The sequence below is a fragment of the Tupaia chinensis genome, unplaced genomic scaffold (genome assembly GCF_000334495.1).
Source record: "Tupaia chinensis unplaced genomic scaffold, TupChi_1.0 Scaffold000099_1, whole genome shotgun sequence".
NCBI classification, from domain to species: Eukaryota; Metazoa; Chordata; class Mammalia; order Scandentia; family Tupaiidae; genus Tupaia; species Tupaia belangeri.
The window spans coordinates 5,204,905-5,225,226 of record NW_006159563.1 but is presented as its reverse complement, the minus strand read 5'-3'; the positions used below and the strand labels follow the sequence as shown (position 1 = coordinate 5,225,226).

General features: G+C 41.9%; 2 pseudogenes; one reads left to right on the top strand and one right to left on the bottom strand.

Annotated features, from left to right (window-relative positions):
• Positions 1 to 7,843: 7,843 nt before the first annotated feature.
• On the top strand, positions 7,844 to 9,050 carry LOC102468668 (60S ribosomal protein L14 pseudogene; annotated as a pseudogene).
• Positions 9,051 to 15,416: 6,366 nt separating this feature from the next.
• Positions 15,417 to 16,968, bottom strand: LOC102468249 (L-lactate dehydrogenase A chain-like; annotated as a pseudogene).
• Positions 16,969 to 20,322: the final 3,354 nt, after the last annotated feature.

Sequence of the window (20,322 nt, the reverse complement as noted above, 5' to 3'; positions counted from 1 at the left end):
TTTAACAAATCACTGAACCCAACAAGTCAAAAGAAAACAAAAATCCTTGAATCTGGAAGACAAAGCATAGAAGAAAATCAGTAATGTTTTAGAAAAAATTCATAGAATTCTATTTTACCAGTCAGTCTCGCATAATCTCTCTTTCGTTGCATTTGCAGTGTTACTGTGGTCCGACCTTTCCATTCACATTCAACATTTTTATTGCTATTTCAGAACTTGTCCCTACCATTAAGTTGATCTTTTTCTTGGTCATGTTTTGTACTCTTATTTGTCTGTCTGTCTTTAGTTTTCCTGGTATAGTACTCCCTTCAGAACTTCTCAAAGAGCTGGTCTGCTGTTGGTTAATTCTTTCAGGTTTTGTCTGAGAATGTTTTTATCTTTTCTTCCCACATGAAGCATAATCTTGCTGGATACAGAATTTTTGGTTGAAATTGTTTTTCACTTAACACTGAATACATTTTCCCATTCTTCTCTTGCTTGCATTGTTTCCGACAAGAGGTCAGATGTTAGCCTGATGGGATATCCTTGGAAAGTAACTTGATGTTTTTCTTTTGCCAATTTTAGTATCTTATCTCTGTGGTTTTGGTCAATCTGGCTATGATGTGCCTCAGGGAAGATCTTCTTGAGTTGATTCTCTGTGGGATCCTTTGTATTTCTTGGGTCTGAATATTTGAATGCCTCTCTAGGTTTGCGAAGTTTTCTTCCAGGATTTCATGGACTAGATTATCAATGCGCTCATTAATTTCTTCACCTTCTGGGATACTGATTATCTGGATGTTTGGGCGTCTAATGGTATAGAGTATATTTCATGCATTGTTTTCATTTTGGGGGGTTATTTTCTTAGTCTTTTTGGTGAATTTTTCTAGGTCAGAGGTTCTATCTGCTGCATCTGAATTTCAATCTTTTGTATGATCTAATCTGCTTTTAATACTTTCAAGGGGAGTTTTGATTTCCTGTATTACAGCCTCGATCTCTAATAATTCGTTTGATTCTTTTTTATTGTTTGTATATCCTCTGTCAGATCGTGGAAGAACTTCCTCTCCTCTTGGAACTCATTGTCTCTTTTCTCCTATATTTTCTGGAGTCTGTTGTCTCTCTTTTCTTGCATCTCTGTTAGTTTTATCACTATGAATATTCTAAATTCTTAATCTGACATTTCCACAAGTTTCACTGTACTGTCTGTGGATGACGAAAAGCTCTTCCTTCCCTTTGGGGGAGAGATATTTTCTTGATTTCCCATATTTCTGTGCCTCTGCAGTAGTGGTTTCTGGTCATCTGATGGGTTATACATTACTTCTTACCTTCTGGCTTTTGTGGGTGTTGGGCCAGAGGAGGGGCTTGGGGCAGAGGCTTTCCAGGTAAAAGGGCAGGGCTAGGCCCACCTCAGATGCACATGGATTCTGGGTTTTCACTGGGTGTTGGGCAGGAAAGAGGGCTAAATACCTGTTTTATTGTTAAAATCTGCAAAAGTAAAGCGGAGACTTTCTGGCTGAAGAGTGGAGACATTTTGTGTCTATTATTATTATTATTATTATTATTATTATTTTAGTTATAAGGTGAGTGTGCTCACCAGACACACACACACACACACTCACAGAGAGAGAGAAAGGAAGTGAGAAATCACACCCCCATGGGGGATGGCTACACCACAATTGCATAATCGCTTCTCCTCCATTCTCCACATAGGATTTTGGGCACACATGCACACATGCCTGGGTGATTTCCAAGCCCCCGGGTCCAGGACTTGAATCACACAGTCAGCCATGTGGCTCCAGTGCCTTAACCGCCATACCATATCAATTTTTACAGGAAGAGGAGATCCTTAGGAAATGGCAATGAGAGGATTTAGGAATGGGCTTTAGGTATGGGGTAATAGGTGAGGGGGCCAGGTATCTCTTTCTCCTGATACAGACTTAGAATATTTTAGATGTCCAGTCAGGGCCTTCATAGCCCAAACGATAAAAATGTACAAATTAGGAGACCAGCAGGTGGCATAGTGCTTAAGGCATTGGACTCCCACATGGCTGACGGTGGTTCAAGTCCTGGACTTGGTAGCTGGCTTTCTCACTTTCCCTTTCTCTCTGTCTGGTCAAATAAAAATAAATAAATAAAATTTTTTGGAGATGTTTTTGCTATAGGGCACATACGCTCGCCAGAAAGACAGAGAGAAACAGAGAGTCAGAAAGCGAGAAATCACCCCCCCCCCAGGGGGGATGGCCACGCCACAATCCCTTCTCCTCTCAGGATCTTGGGCATGCTTGCACACGTGCTCGACGTGAGTTTAAGCCACCAGGTCTGGGACTCAAACTGTGGTCGACCACATGGGAGTCCAGCGACATAGCCATTACGCTAACTGCTGGTCCCCAAAATAAATTAATACAATTTTTAAAAAATTTTAAAAAGTGTACAAACTGGAACAGAGCACCAGTTTCTCAAGTGTTCCTCGGGACATTTTACTTTCATTGATTGTAACATCACAATGTACTAAATATGTAACAATGCACTTAGCTGTCACTTGCCAGCACATGATTTTGGTAAATACAGATATCTTTGATATCTATAACGTGAACGATGCCTGTTTACATGTGATATCACTGTGCAGTATACCAACGTCTGAGCGGGCCCATGGCAAGGTGCTCACATGCCCTTATGACTTCAGAAATTTAAAAGCACAATTGTTAAAATTATTTTTCTTAAAATAGACTCCCCAGTTGTGCAGGCTCTGGCCTCACAAAACTTGGTCAACTTGTGGCTGCCTGGGTCTCATGGGGATACACAGTGTATCAGGACCATCCTAACGAATGTAGTTGTTACTTAGTTCACAGTGCAGTTAGCTTTCCTTTTCTTTCTTTTTGCAAAGTAATCCTTGCCACTTGGATTATGTTCGTATCCCACAATATGCTTGTAGTACAAGCGTGTGTGGAACCCACCAGAATATGACTCCGAGATGGAGGTTTTTCGCCTGTATCTTTCTAGTGTTGCGGGATGACTTTGGTGATGATATCCAGGTCATTGGTGTTTTGGACAAATTGAACGAAACGTGCCAATAGTGGAAAGAAAAGGGAGTAAGTAAAAAGTAAAAGCGAAAGTACACTCCTGAGATGTAGAATGGCTCAGAAGGCCCCAACATTTACATCCTGCAAGGTTTCTCATTTTTAAATCTAGGTCGTGTGGGCTGATCATTGGCTGGGCCCACTGATTGTTCTCATCTCATTGGCCCTATCAGATGTGGCTGGGCCCACTGATTCATCCTACTGGCTATATCAAATGTGGCTTATTCAGCTACACGTCCCTCTCTGGACATCTCGGCCTACATTGCCTATATTGGGCAGGGAATTCCCTGCCCTGATCAGTTTTTCTATCCAACCACAGAGGCATATGCTCCAGCCCCCTCTCCTACTTCCATTTCTCAGCTTTCTCCCACCTCACTAGTGTTAGATGCTTCGTTAAACTCTCAGTAGATATTTATTGAGTAAATGAGTGAACGAATGAACATGAGATTCATAAAGAACAGAAATTCATTTCTTTCCCATAGTATTGATTACTAAGAATATAGATATGGAGAGTTAGATTTTGCTGAGAGCCATAGAACCTGGAGTTGCTTTCATTCTACTCAGGTAACAGAGTTCCAATTTGAACTTAAGGAACTCTATTTCTTTTTTTTTTTTAAGAATTATTTTATTTAATTTTACTTACTTATTAATTTATTTTAATTTGACTAGGGCAGAGAGAGAGAGAAAGTGAGAAAGCAAGCTGCCAGGTCTGGGACTTGAACCATGGTCAGCAATGTGGGGGTCCAGTGCCTTTAACCCCCATGCCCCCTGCCAGCCCCAAGGAGCTCTATTTCTTTTTTCTTTCTTTCTTTTTTTTTTTTTGAGAGGTTTTTGCTGTAGGTCGCGTGCACTCACCAGAAAGACAGAGAGAGACAGAGAGACAGAAAGTGAGAAATCATCCCCTGGGGGGATGGCCACTTCACAATTCCTTCTCCTCCATTCTTCTCTTGCGATCTTGGGCACACACGCACACGCACCCAGCGTGAGTTTAAACCACCGGGTCCGGTAATTGAACCGCGGTCGACTACATGAGAGCCCAGTGACATAGCCATTACACTAAATGCTGGTCCCAAGGAGCTCTATTTCTTTATGTTTTTAAAGATTAATTTTTTTTAAATTGTATTTATTCATTAATTTATTTTAATTTAACCAGAGAGACACACCCAGGGGGGAGGGGCAAGTGCAAAAGGAAGCTACTAGCTACTAGGTCCAGGACTTGAACTGTGGGAGGGTCCAGCACCTTAACCACTATGCCAACTGCTGGCCCCAAGGAGCTCTATTTCTGATAGCAGTGATTGGAGTGGAGGAGGTGAGTAGGAGGAGTTCTAGGTGAATCCAGGTTGATATCTATTTCCAGAGACAGAAGAGACTGGGTTGACTACCTGTCCTTTTGGACATGGTTATTTCACCAGGAATTTGGTGTTTCATATCAGTCTGGGCCCAAACTAAGTTCTCCACAAAGTCATCTTATATCTGCCCCCAGAGTCTGAGGAGTGTTGTGTGTACTCCCTCGGGGGAAGGGGCACTTCCCACATCTTAAGACAGTTGAGAGAGGCTTCAGAGACCACTTGGAGACCTTGGCATGTGCCCCTGGTCTCAGTAGGAGTCAGGAGTCTGTTATGTATCTGAAAACATCTCAGTGGGAGAAGGCCTGGTTAAAGGATGCGTGGTGACAGAGTGAACAGAGCTGATGTAATGGTTCATTTTACAAGTTAAATTGATTGGGCCACAAGTGCCCAGGTACCGGTCAAACATCATTCAGGATGCGTCTGTAACGGGGTTTCTGGATCAGACTAGCATTTGAATTGGTAGACTGAGTAAAGCAGATTGCCCTTCCTAATAGGAGGGTGGGCTCCATCAACTAATTGAGTGTCTGGAAAGAACAGAGAACCTGACCCTCCCATGAGTAAGGGCAATTCCTTCTGACTCATTGCATTTGAGCTAGAACATCAGTATTTTTCCTTCTTGTAATCTCACCATACTGAGATGCCCCTGCCTCAGCCTCCTAGCTGGGTCTTTAGGCAAGTATTCGGCTCTTTTTAAAGCAGTGTCTTGCCTACATTGCCTGAGCCAGCCTCAAGCTCATAATCCTTCTGCCTCAGCCTCCTTGGGTTGCTGGGGTTACAGGTGCATATAACTGTTCCTAGCTTCTAGGTTGAAACCAGAGTTGAACCGGGGCTTCCCATGTGGTCTCAGCCTACAGAGCACAATGTCTTTTTTTTTTTTTTCTTAAGAATTATTTAATTTTATTTATTATTATCATTTTGAAATTTGACCAGGGAGAGAGAAAAAGTGAGAAATCAAGCCGTTGGGCCTGGGACTCAAACTGCAGTTGGCCATGTGGGATTCCAAAACCTTAATCACCACTCAACCTGCCAGCCTTGGAGAGCACAATGTCAGCATGTGCTATCATGGTTGAGCCTTTTTTTTTTTCTTTCTTTCTTTCTTACTTTCAGATGTGAACAGAAACAGTGACTCATCCTGGATTTCCAGTTTTTGCTCACGGGACTTATTAGCTCCCATAATTACGGATTTCCAGTTTTTGCTCACGGGACTTATTATCTTCCATAATTGTATAAGCCAATTTCTTACTGTTGATCTGTTAATATAAACATATAATTATATAATAGTTATACATAATTATATACTACATATGATAATATACATGTATATACATAAAATCTGTTGGTTCTGTTTATCTGGAGAATTCTGACTAATAAGGATTTGGGGGCAAAATAACAAATTTCTTATGGACTGCATGTTGATTACACGAAAAAGAGCTGAATTTTAATCATCTTAAAAGGTATTTACTTCACCAAAATGGTGTTTCTGAAGATTGGTGGTGGCCAATCTAAATCTTCAAGCTGGGGCATGTGAAGTGCTAGAGAAAGCAGTGGTCAGGGTGAAGTTATTTTTTTCTTTTTCTTTTTTTAAAAGCTCACCAGAGGGCTCCTGTGCTTGTCACCACTGCTGTGGCCGCCAGGAGGGGAGTCGGGAGGAGTGAGAATCCTCTCCCTCCCCCACCATGGGGGGACAGCCATGGCGCCATCCCTTTTTCAGCATCTCTCTCCTTCTGGAACTTTGGGAACATACGCAGCCTGGGGCATTTCTCGTGCCACAGAGTCAGGGATGCAAATGGCACAGTTAGCCCTGTGGGGTTCATCCGCTTAATCCCCATGCCACTGGCTTTCCCACGAAATCATTTTCTATGAAAGGAAGCTGGAGGTAGGCAGGCTTCAGAAATGGGAGTGCAGAAAGCCCACTGCACTAGCCTGCTAGCCCCTTGCCCATTGACTGGCCCATAGACCAGCTTCCATAGTGTGGAGCCTAGGAAATACAGAAAGATGGGGCTGGGCAGAAAGCACGCCCCCTCCTGAGCCTCCCGTGCTAAGCACCTACCTGGCCTTGCCCATCTGGGGCCTGCAAGCTTGATTTAGGCCTGAAGATAGAAGAGGAGGGCGTCTAGAAGTATGAATAGAGAGGAAGAATAAACTTGCTTTCTTTTGTTCCTGAGTCCAGCTCATTCAATGAACCCGTTTGATGCAGTGAGCCGAAAGAGAAGCCCTGCTGATGCAAATTGAAATACCAATTTGCAAAATTTCCTTGTAACTACCATGACTTTCTTCTCAAAATTGTAGTGGAGACCTAAAAGTTCCTTTGAGATTTAAGCCCCAGTAATTCTCTCTCTCTCTCTCTCTCTCTCTCCCTTTCCCCCTCCGATGACGCTGCAATATGCCAGTGAACTCATTTCTGAATCAAATAGGTAGTTCAAAGTTTCTTCTCTCTAATGCATAGCTTTAAAATTCTTTAAGCAGATACTGGCTATTGTAGCTTTGTATGTATCGTTGAAATAATATATGAATAAAATTATATCGAGATTTGACTTAATGAACCAACAAGGTGTGTGATCAATTCAGGGTTGTGGAACTCTGTAGACAAGGAGGAATATGTCTGGGCAGGAATCTATATGATTTATATCAAATGAAAGAGACTTCCTTATGAGATGCAGATCCGTTTGTCTCTAAGAAAGGTGAAAATTGTAGGGCTATCGCTTTCGACATCACCCTTATTTCCAGAAAAACAATATCTTTGCCCTTAAGTATTTGTAACAGTCTCTCAGCATTTAACAACTCACTGCGTTTTGCCAGTCAGCAAAGTTGTCTGATAAAATGCTGTCAGATCATCAAACCAAAAGCCATAAACCACCTACCCACCAGTTCTGTTCTTCAACACTAATTTTCTTTTAATGCCTATTTGTTTGGTGGGGAGGGGGAACGGGAAGCGATTTTGATGATTTATAGCATCTGCTTGATTGCCAAGATTTGGTTTGTTTAAATATTGAGTCTGGAATTCAGAGAGCGCTTGAAAAGTTTTGCAAATAACCGAATCCCTTTTCCTTCAAATTGAACTGAGAGAATGATTTATTCCTTGGTTTCTTCTTGTTTGCCTGAAAGTGGAGAGTTAGAAAAACAAAAAGCAAAGGAAACAAATATCAAATTGGGGGGACCCATTGTCCTATCTTTGATTTAAACACTCCAAGTATAAGCCTTCCTGGATCGGTAATCTGGTTTTGGCTTTCCAAAGCAATCTCTGCATTCTCAAGATTTCATGAACAGCTAGCATTTCAAGACTACTCATCTCATCTTCTTGAATTTTCCATATTATGCTACTTTCAGATTTCCACCATATATATTTTTACCCTTTAAAGAAGACTTTTTTCCTTCTGCTTCCATTCTCACTTTCTAAGCTTCAAGAAAACTTCCCTCTACAACTTGTCACATGTAGACAGAATGCTAACATCTTCTGGTTACAAGTCATTTGATCCAAGTAGGAACATGAAATATTCCGTGTTTTCTGTAGTAATCAAGAGCCTCACGAAGAGCATAGTGGACAACTCTCCGTCGCACTTAGAAGCTGAAAGCCTCGTTAATGTCTACCTTTTACCTGTTTGGGTCCATACTGTTTTGTAACTTCATACTGTATTGCAATTCTAGTCCAGTGGAGTTGAAAGAAGCCTTTCTTTCCCCTCTGCTTTTACTTCAGCTTAGACAAGGGGGCAGTAAACTTTTTGACATAAAAAGGCATCAGTGGGGACTAGTAGGTGGCATGGTGGTTGGGGCACTGTGTTCCCACGTGGCTGACCACAGTTTGAGTATTGACTTGGTGGCTTGATTCTCTCTCTCTCTCTCTCTCGATGTGGGTCTCGCTTTGGTCAAATCTAAAAAATGATAACAATGAATGATGAATAAAATTAAACTAAGTAATTCTTTAAAAACGTTTAAAAAGACATCAGTGAAGCTGTTGATAGGGCTAAGAGGGAGGAAGCACTTCTCAACACTGCCAGCAAGGTATTTAGGCACTTTGTGAAATTGGGAAAGGGGTCCAGGTCTCCTTTAACCTTCATGCCAGAAAGCTGGTTGCAACTGTAGATGTTACTGATCAGAACAGGGCTTTGGTTGATGGACCTTGCACTCAGGTGAGGAGACAGGCCATGCTTTTCAAATACACGCAGCTCACTGACTTCATTCTCAAGTTCCCACACAGCGATCACCAGAAGTCTGTCTGATATCTGGCAGAAGGCAGATGTCAGGTCAAGATGGGCAGCCACAAGGTAGATCGAAGATCTAGCCAAGAAGATCGAAGCCAAATGAAAGTCAAGATGACAGATTTTGATCATTTTAAAGTCACAAAGGCAAAGAAGATGAGGAACAGAATAATCAAGAATGAAGTTAAGTTTTAAAGGACTCTCCTGAAAGCCTCTCCCCAAAAACACCTGCCACTAAGGCTTTTGCTGTAGCTACAGCTGCTGCTGCTAAAATTCCAGCCAAAAAAAAAAAAAAAAAGATAACTACTGCAGACAGGAAGGCTCTGGCCCAGAAGCTTGCTGCTCAGTAAGCCACAGGCCGAAAGGCAGCGCTGTCTTTGAAAGCTCAAACGGATCAGAAAGCTGCAGCCCAAAAGGTACCTGCACCAAAGGCACCTGGCAAGAAAGCCTAAGAGGCCACGATGGAAATAATGCAGGTTCTTTTCAACGTGTTGGCAGGGGGGAAGAAGTAGGCAGAAAAGTCAAAAAGCAGAAAGCAATTAGACTGTGTTTAAAGAAGCCTTTCTTTCTGTTTGCTTTTACTTCTGCTTAGACAACGGGGTTAGTAAACCCCTTGAGTAAACCCCTTTGAGTGAGACCAAAGGAAAAAAAGAGTAAGTGAAGAGAAACAGAGACCAAGTGATGAACAATGTATACATGATACGAGAGTTCTATATAATGTGGAAATCACCGAGACATTGCCTTTTCCTTGGTGCAGTTGGTATTTTTGGTGTCGGTCATTTTACTTTTGAAAAGGGAGGTGGTACATTTTTGAATGAAGTTGCATGAAATGAGATAAAGTAAATAAAGTGCTTCCTCTGATGCCTGGCACATATGTGCTTTTTAATTTGCCAGAAGCCAAGGGAGTATCCCAGAGAGAGCGAAAGTGAGAAAGTCCCGTTGGGAATGGTCGTGCCACAATCCCTTCTCTTCTCTCCTTCCTTTGGAGATCGTGGGCCGCACGCATGCACGCTCAGTACATTTCTCAAGTGCCCAGATCTAGAGCTCAAACCGTACCATTGGCTAGGTGGGATCCAGGCTCCTTGACCACCACACCATCGACAGGCCCATAACTAGTATATTAAGTATACCAAGTGCTCCATACAATATTAAATTCCCTTCCCTTTGAAACAATAGGTATAGTATTTTTAGAAGGAAAAAAAATGAGAAAAATAACTAACACTACAAAAAAAAAAGAATGAGATCTATAAATAATTATGTAACCTCTGTTACCTATAGACTCTAAACTCTTCGTCTATTATTTCTTTGAGCAGTGCTGTCAGCCAGTAACAGTATTAGCTGATTTGAATTTTTCCTCTTCTGCTTCCTTTATGGGAAGAGGTGATGTTCCTTTTGCTTTGGCTGAGGGAAGAGAGAGTTGTTCTCACAGAACCATTTTGGGCCATGCCAAGGAAAGCGGATTTTACTCTGCAGGTTGGAGTCAGCGGCACTATTCAAGTAAGGGAGGGCACAACAGGCTTTCATTTCAAAATAGCCACCTTGTGTAGGAGTGGGGAATACAAGGGTGAAGACTAGGCTGGAAATCATTTCCACTCGGCACATAGATACTGATGCCTGTCCTGTCATTGGCGCTGGGGAGACAAGGTCTCTGACTTGGGGCGGACTGCCTAGGAGACGTGGCAGTCCACAGGTCAGTGTGTTGATATATACGGATTTTGGCAAACACGAAAAGTATAGGTACTGTGAGTGTAAGTATACGTACTCTTTCATTCTGAAGAAATGGTATTTGGGCCTGAGAATGAGTAAGTAGGAGTCAGACTGAAAGTAAGGACTGGAGGGAAGATCTCATTCAGGAAAAGAGACTCACATGTGCCTATATGCGGAAGGGAAGGATGAGGTAGAGAGGAGGGAAGAGAGGAGATAAAGATGGAGGCCAGAGCTTGGTCCAGTGGTTATGAGAGCTGGATCCCGTATGGCCAACTAAGGTGGGAACCCCGGCCAGGCAGCTTAAAAAATATACTGGGTGTGTGTGCATGCCCGAAAACCCAACAGGATGGAGAAATGGAGAAGGGGTTGGAAGTTGCTGGGAAAGTCACAATGTATTTTTCTATGCAAAACTGTGTCATGACTTTCCAGACAACCCAGTCTATATGTAAGTATAGTAAAAGAAATGTAAAATATTATTCTGTGGATTTCTGAAATTTTTTAATAAATTTATCATACTTAACATATTTTGCACCCTGCTTTTTTCATCGATATTATTTTTGAGATTTATATAGGCTGATATATTTCAACATGGTTCAGTACTCCATACTCCATTGTATATAGAGATCGCTTTTATTTATTTATTTTTTTAAATAATTATTTTTAATACAAAAAAGTAGAGAATGTGATCACACCTGTTCAAAGGGTACTTTCTTTCTCTTTCTGTTTTTCTCTGGCCAGCACACATGCTCTCTGGCAATGAGAGAGAAAGAGAGAGAGAGATATCATTTATAAATCAAGAGCCAACAGAAGATGGGAGGGGATAGAGCTCAGTTCTGTCAGGGGAGTGGAGTGGGAAGTGGGCTGAGAATTAATCTTGAGCATAAAGTTTGCCAGTCGCTCTGGATAGGAGGGAAGGAGAGAGACCAGAAGCAATATAGGTACATTTGTAGATGAAGGATAGGATATAAGAGAGTTTCCATGCGTGGTCTCACCTTTTCTGTGTAGTCAAGAATAAGTGGTTGCTGAATACCAGTGACAGCTGAGAGTAAAGGCTTGAGGAAAATGGTAACAGGGTTGAAGTGGCTCCCCTAGGGGACCAGAGGGAGCCGTCGCAGATGGGTCTGGCTCTGATCCGGAAGCTTCTGTGGTTCCTTTGAGGGATGCCCCTGTTGTGTTCCCTTTCTCCCTTTATTTATTACATCTTCCAAGGGAGTCAAGAATGACACACAGTAGCCACGAGGGCAAGCATGGGAAATAGAATTTTCCCATTGCAACTGTGCCTCCCACACAGAAGAGATAGTCCATTAATGCAAGCCTGTTTTCATCCCAACCACAAAGTGAGAGCCAATAGTAAAACTGGCAAAAATGGAAAATCTGATACTGAACATGGGCACCAAAGTCTGGGCAAGAAGAAACTCTCATGCACTGCTGTGTGTGTGGGGGGTGGGGTGGGGGGAGTAGTGTAAATTGGTGCAACTAGTATGGAAAACAATTTTGCAATCCTATATTTCGTAAAGTTTAAACTGCCCTAATATGTATATGCGTATGGCTTGATACAGACTTTGGAAGAGTGCTTTTCAAACTACAGGTGAAGACCACAGAGTGGGTCTAGAGGTCACATTAGTGGTCTCAACTACCCATTAAAAATAAACACAGGTAACATTAGAGGACATTCTGTGCAGATAGGGTAGGTATATTTCTCAGGAAACTGGTTTTAGTTACATATATACAACTGGTTGCAATGAGACACAGGCTGTTCACAGTGAAAATTTTCTCATTGTGGTGTGGTCAAAATACCCGAGAAACACCACTCTAGAGAAACTCTTGCACATATGCACCCAGATACATAAATAAAATTATTCATCACAGTTTTTTTTTAAATTCAGAGAACCTGTGTGCTCACCAGAGAGACAGAGAGAAAAGGAGAGAGAGAAGAGACAATAGGCATGGTTACACTGCAATTTCCCTTCTCTTCCATTTCTCCATCCCATCAAGATTTTGGGCACACATGCATACATGCCTGGTGTGTTTATTAAGCTGCTGGGGATGGGATTTGAACCAAGGTCAATCAAGTATGATCCAGCTCTCCTAGCTACAAGGCTATCAGGCCGACTCTTGTTGCAGTTTTGACAGTGATTTATTTATTTTATTTTTTTATATTGATTTTTTGTTAGAATATTTATTTAATTAATTCCATTTGTTATTATTTTAAAAATTTGACCAGAGAGAGAGAGAGAGAAAGGGGAAGTGAAAAGCAAGTCACCAGGTCTGGGACTCAAACTTCAGTCAGCCATGTGGGAATCCAGCACCTTAACACCACACTACCTGCTGGTCCCTTGATAGTGATTCATAATTTAGGAAACAATCTCCATCAGTAGATGAATTAAAAGTGGTCTATTTGAGGACCAGTAGTTGGCATAATGGTTACATTGCTGGATTCCCATGTAGTCAACAATGGTTCAAATTCTGGACCCAGCAGCTTGAAATTCATGCCAGGTATGTGTACATGCGTGCTCAAAATCCTGACAAAAGAATGGAGAAGGGATTATGGCATGGCCATGCCCTCAAGGGGTGATTTCTCACTTTCTGTCTCTCTCTCTCTCTGCCTCTCTGTTGAGTGCTTGCACCCTGTAGCAAAACTCTCTCTTGGGGAACCAGCAGTTATCGTAATGGCTATGTTGCTGGACTCCCACATAGTTGACTGCGGTTCGCGTCCCGGACCCGGTGGCTTAAAACTCATGCTGGGTGCGTGTGTGTGCGTGCCCAAGATCCCGAGAGGAGAATGGAGGAGAAGGGATCGTGGCATGGCCATCCCCCCTGGGGGGTGATTTCTCACTTTCTGTCTCTCTCTCTCTGCCTCTCTGTTGAGTGCTTGCACCCTGTAGCAAAGCTCTCTCTTGGGGGACCAGCAGTTATCGTAATGGCTATGTTGCTGGACTCCCACATAGTTGACTGCGGTTCGCGTCCCGGACCCGGTGGCTTAAAACTCATGCTGGGTGCGTGTGTGTGCGTGCCCAAGATCCCGAGAGGAGAATGGAGGAGAAGGGATCGTGGCATGGCCATCCCCCCTGGGGGGTGATTTCTCACTTTCTGTCTCTCTGTCTCTTTCTGTCTGTCTGGTGAGCGCATGCGCCATATAGGGAAAACCTCTCCAAAAAAAAAAAAGAGTGATCTATATATACAATGGAGTATTGAACTATGCTGAAATATATCAACATACATAAATCTCAAAAATAATATTGATGAAAAAAGCATGTGTATATGTGAGTGCCCAAAATCCCAAAAGGAGAATGAAGGAGAGGAGAAGGGGTTGCAGCATGGCCATCCCCCTGGGGGTGATTTTGAATTTTCTCTCTCTCTTAGGAGCACATGTGCCTTATGGTAGAAACTAAAGGAAAAAAAATAGGAAAACAAAAGTACACTAGAAATGTACAGCTGCATGCCCAACAGGATGGAGAAACGGAGGAGGGATCGCAGTGTGACCACTGTCCATTACTCCCACCTTTTTCTCTCTGGCAAGTACATGTACCCTCTGGCAATTTTTAAAAAAGAGAGAAAGAGGGAACCAGCAGTTGGCATAATGGCTATGTCGCTGGACTCTCACATAGTCGTCCGCGGTTTGCATCCCGGACCCAGTGGCTTAAAACTCATGCTGGGCGTGTGTGCATGTGTGCCCAAGATCCCGAGAGGAGAATGGAGGAGAAGGGATTGAGGCGTGACCCCCGGGGGGTGATTTTTCACTTTCTGTCTCTATGTCTCTGTCTGGCTGGCAAGCGCACGAGCCCTATAGCTAAAATATCTCCAAAAAAAAAAAAAAAGAGAGAGAGAAAGAAAGAAATCTTGAAAGAAACCAAAGCCTGTTTCACAGTTTTGCTGTGAAAATTAAATAAATTTAAAAAAGCAATTAGAGCAGTGCTTGACACATGGTGAGCACTTTATACGCACGGCTGTTAATATTATTGTTTGAGTGAAAGGGACCTTAAAGATGCTCTAACTGAATTGCTTCATTTTGCAGGCGAGGAAACTAGAGGTTGAGCAAGGTAATGATTCTTGGTTCAAGGCCTCAGCCATTTCTTTCTCAAATTGTCATTTTCCTAAGAACTTGCTGATTTTCCCTTTACTACAATTACATGTGCTGAGCGTCACAATTTGTAAGCATCTTTGTTGTTTTTTCCACATGCTGAACCTGGTACAATCCTTAAAATATTGCCGCTGCTGCCTTTTTATTATTTTCATTTACAAAAAATTCTGAGAGCTTACCCCTTGCTTGTGGAATTTGTCAGTGATGAAGCCAGAATGCAAGCTCCAGTCTTTTGATAACAATATTAGGGCTTTCTTAACCAGTTGAAGGTATTTAATAATTGACTGCTTTGATTAAAAAGCCCTTGTATACCTTCCTGTCTGTGACCTTATAGGATTCTAGAGCAGACATTTCCTTTGTATTCCTTATTGGAGGTTACTATGGGCCACATCTGCCATTTTTAAATAGTGACCACATCTGGGATCCTGAACTCATCATTTTGAAGAAAGAGACCTATTTTCCCATAATACACTGGTCTGTTTGACTTCAGTAATATTCTTCTACTTGGTTCTTTATTACATATTCAGAAGAGGAACATTTCAACTATTAAAAATTTTCATGAAAACTAATTAGATTTAGCAGAGTATGAAGAGGCTGAGGAAACATTCCTTTTTTTCAACTGTTGAAGATTTACTTGGTGTTTTAGTTGGGATGACACTCAGATAGTTGCTTGTTTATATGTACAGCTTTATTTTTATGCTATATGGCAATGTACAGTACCGATACATGTATCACACAAACCTTTAAAATAGTTCCGCACATGCAAACTTGGATTTCTACATTGAATCCCAGGGTGGGGAAGAAAGGTTGGACTAGGCATGTTGGGTGAAGGAACCAGGGTTTCAGAGTGCAGAGTAAAGGCAGCATGTATAACACTCACAGTGGTCCCTCAAAGGAGGAGGAACGATTTCGTTTCCAAGCTTAGTACCACACATGGTAAGTACCAGCCAGCACCAGGACACAGGTGTGCAGAGTTTTACGAACCATTTCTAACTGCAGGAAATTGACATCTTTCCCAGACTGTACTACTTTAATTACAGATCAGGTAAAAAGACAATATGCTAAACCTCCAACTAAAATCCTCATGTGGCCTAGACAGTGAAGTGGTACAACATCAGATTTTAGAACTGCAGCTGTTTTTGGACTCCTGCAAAATGTATCTGCACTCTTCTCTCTCTTTTCTTTAATATTTATTTTAATTTTATTTATTCATTCCTTTTTTTTGGAGAGGTTTTTGCTATAGGGCACATGTGCTCTCCAGAAAGAGAGAGACAGAGAGACAGAAAGCAAGAAATCACCCCCCCCAGGGGGGATGGCCACACCGCAATCCCTTCTCTTCCATCCTCCTCTTGGGATCTTGGGCACGCACGCACGCACACGTGCCCAGCGTGAGTTTAAGTTGCCGGGTCTGGGACTTGAACCACGGTCAACTACATGGGAGTCCAGCGACATAGCCATTATGCTAACTGCTGGTCCCAAGTAAATATTCATTCTTTTTTGTAAAAATAAAATTTGACCAGAGAGAGAGGGAAAGTAAGAAACCAAGTCACCAGGTCCAGGACTCAAACCATGGTTAGCCAAGTGGGAGTGTCCAGCACCTTAGCCACCAGGCCACCTGCTGGGTCCCCTGTACTCTTCTTTAAACAGGCCTCTTTGTCAGGAGTCAGAGCCACCTCCACCACATCTGAGATTCCATTCTGTCCCAACATGCAAAGGACACTAAAGAAGACATCATCTTTTATCCCATAGAGATCTTTAATCATGGTAGAAATTGGTTGTACCCTCCAAAGAGTCTCATTATACTCTCTGCCAGACCTGCTACAGATAGGCAGATAGCCCAGGAAGTAGCCTTTCAGTTGATCACCTCATAAGCACACCACCACCTGACTATGAACCTTCCTCCCCTACTCCTTGTCTGCTTCAGTGCTGAGATCTGGATGCAGATTCCTCAGGGAGACTTCAGCAACATTCTAACCGCTCCACACAGGTACAGTAGAGTCTCCATGCTCCCTTAGGACCCTTCCATGACAGCCTGATGGGTTAACTCTCAGCCTGTTTTCCATCAGGTAACAGAACCCAGCTGAATCCAGATTGCAACCACTTCCAATAACACTGTTATGGGGAAAACCACTTATCTCCCAAGCTACATAGGTCAAGATGTCCACTGGTTTGGAAACAACAAGCAGTTTGCAGTTTGAGCTGTATTTTACAATGTTAGGAATAATGAATCTGAAGACGTTGATGCTGCACTGGACCAAGTTCAGATGGCGTTCTCCCTCTTGCTGATGTGCCCCAGCTGTGATAATAACCAGGTTGGAGTTTGCAGTCACATTGCAGTCTCTTTGCCAGAGACAGCTTTTGGTGTTCTAAGGAAAAGGCTTCCATGTTGGAGATCCATCATTTCTCCCTTCAGTTTGTCTTCCATGACATCAACAAGAGCAAGTTCATCTGTCGTCCTTCACTAAGATACTGATGGTACACGCCATGGCAACAGCACCAACCCCAACAACTGTAATCTTATTTTGGGGGACACAGTCTTCCTTAAGGAGATTCACAATAAGTTGATCCTTGAGAGTTGTCATAGTGGGCTTGGAATCCAAAGGAATAGGGAATGCACATTGAACAGGTATCGGTGGCATGTGGCAGTGGGATCTGGCAACGGTGGTTCCAGCTCTTTTTCTTTGTGTGTGTATGTGTGTGTGTGTGTGTGTGTGTATGTAGTCCTCTCCCCTCCCCTTATGGTGCCTGTGTTCACTGGAAAGAGGAAGACAGACAGTGAGAAGGAAAGTGAGAAATCTCCTCTGGGGGGACGGCCATGCTGCAATCCTTTCTCCTCCATGCTTCTCTGGGAATCTTGGGCACATGCACACACACACTCCTAGCGTGAATTTCAAGTCTCTGGATCTGGGACTTAAACCGATTTGGCCATGTGAGAGTCCAGCAATGTAACCACTACACCATATGCTGGCCCCTCCAGCCCTTATTCTATTAAAACCAAACTGAAACCTAATCTAAATCAAGCTAAATCTAATTTAGCTTTGTCATTTGATTTTCACAAAAATCCTATGAAACATACTCAGGTTTCTTCTCTTAGAGATGAAAAAAGAGAATATCTGGGAATTGAAGTGACATGCTTGAAATCACACAGATTAGGGGGCCAGCAAGTAGCATAGTGCTCAAGGCATTGGACTTTCTCTGGCAACTATATGTGTCCTATTGCAAAAACCTTAAAAAACCTATAAAACAAACAAACAAAAAAAGAATGACACAATGATGCAGGTCATAATTGGCCAAATTAAGACTAGAACTTGGATTTTTACGAATCTTTCTTTCACAACCTCATTGTAACTTTCTCCTTGATCTCTATCCAATAAAAAATATACTCCAAGTGTACAAGTGGACATGAGGGAACTTCAAAAATTTGTGGAAGAAAGGAAAGAAACTAAAGTACAAGTTTATTGTAGTGAAAAAAATGTGAAATCCATGTGCAGTTTTTTCAATATGCATTTTCGTGAATTTTTTGAAGACCCCCCTTCATGTGTAGAAAGGTATTAATTGTAGCATTATTTATAATAGTGAAAATATATAGACTACCTAAATATTCAGCTGCTGAAGATTATTTAAATAAAGTATGCATATCCATATTAGGAGACACTAAGCAGCAATCTAAAACACCATGTATACATATATGTTTATGTACACAGTAACATGGAAGACTAGACAAATAATTTGTTTTATTTAAAAAGCAAATTGTGGGACCAGCTAGCTGATTCCCTAATAGTTATGTCACTGGACTCCCATGTAGTCAATCAGAGTTTGAGTCCTAGATCTGGTGGCATAAAACTCATGCTGGCTGCATGTATATGTTTGCCCAAAATCCCCTAGGGGAGAGTGGAGGAGAAGGGATTGTGGTGTGGCCATTCCCCTGAGGTGTGACTTCTCACTTTATATCTCTCTGACTTTCTGCTGTGCATACATGCCCTATGGCAAAAATCTCTCTTAAAAAAAAAAAAAGATTTGCAACCAAGGAGAAAAATAGAGAGGCAAAACATTTAAGGGACAAAGAAATGGAGAAAAAAATCATCTGTTGATGATTGTCAGTATGATAATTTCTTAATATCTTTAACTGGACTGGTGTGTGGTGTATTCATGCTGGGAAAATTCATTTTACAAGCTGTGGTAATATACAGTGATTGGATGTATAAATACATTAAAAAAATAAAAAGTAAGCCTCAGAGCAATCTGTATAATGTAATTACATTTTTATGTGTTGAGCAAGACTTATGAGAGGCCATTGCTTTGGATTGAGTTCCTGTGTGAGGCCCCAGTAGACCAGACCAAACCCTAGTGGATTCTCTCTTGCTAAATGCCACATAATCAAATCAAAACTGAAGCCAATAGATCCTAAACAGATTTATTTCAGACCAGGTTTTCCTGAAAACAGATTCTGGTCTACCTGAATCAATGTAATAAGGAAGTCCCCTGTGCTTTAAACGTTACAAAACAAAGTGAACTGGAGTAACCTGATATGAACCAATCAGCTTCTTTTTGTTTTAATTTTTAATTAATTAATTAATTAATTATTATTCAAATTGGCCAGAGACAGAGGGAGGGAAAATGAGAAAGCAAGCCACCATGTCCTGGATTCAAACTGTGGTCTGACATGTGGGGTACCTACCGTGCCACCTGCCACCCCAGTCAGCTTCCTTTCTATTGCTCTTTTTTCTTGTTCTGACCTTACACAATCTCCTGTCCTGCCCCTGAGCGTGAGAGCTCTTAGTCTATTTTGTACTGGTCATCAGAAAAGTCACAATGTATTTTTTTCTCTTTGTCTATGCAAAAATCAATCATGACTTTTCCTACAACCCAAGAGAATGGAGGTTGCTTCAATTCATGGGTTGTGAGTAAAAGCCAATTAGATATCTAACTAAATTTGTTGTAATTTTGTCTTTAGACATACATAAGGAAAAAAAAAATACCACAAATCAGTTTGTCCATGAATTTAAAAAGGTGTGGGAAGATTCTCAACAAACCAACAATGATATTCTTTGTGTGGAAAGTGGGATAGAAAAAGGCATGTAAATTCCAACTTGTATCATTTACATTTTTAAAATGTTACACATGATATACTTGGATAAAATGTCTTAAGTTAAATTATTAATAAGTTTTTAAAAAGTTATGCTGATTCTCAAATATTTATTGAAACCTTGTTTTGTGTGCGCTCAGTACTCTGCCGGAGGGTAAAGAACTCACAGGAAGTTCTCCTAAGGAACTTAGCATCTGTTGGGAGACAAAAGCAGAACTTAATGAATGAATGATGTGAAACAACAGCTGGGCAAAGTGACCAGGAAGTATACAGGGCAGGAGCCTTTAAAAAGTAATTATATTCTTTGGGGAACCAGCAGTTAGTGTAATGGCTATCTTGCTGGACACCCACGTAATCAACCGATGCGGTTCGCGTCCCGGACCCGGTGGCTTAGAACTCACGCTGGGCGTGTGTGTGTGTGTGCATGCCCAAGATCCCGAGAGGAGAATGGAGGAGAAGGGACTGCGGCGTGGCCATCCCCCCTCGGGGGTGATTTCTTGCTTTCTGTCTCTATGTCTCTCTCTGTCTGTCTGGCGAGCGCATGTGCCCTATAGAGAAAACCTCTCAAAAAAAAAAAAAGTAATTATATTCTTTGTTGTAATCAGATTTCAATCTGCTCAAATAGATTATGCTTTTTATTGAGGGGGGGGGTAGTTTTTGCTACAAGGATGTGTGCTTACCAGACAGAGAGAGAAAGAGAAAGAAAGTGAGACATCACCCACCAGGGAAGATGGCCATGCTGCAATCCCTTCTACCCCACCCTCTTCTTGGGATTTTGGACATGCATCCACACACACTGTGCATGGTTCTCAAGCTGCTGGGTCTGGGACTCAAACCGTGAAGCTGGCCA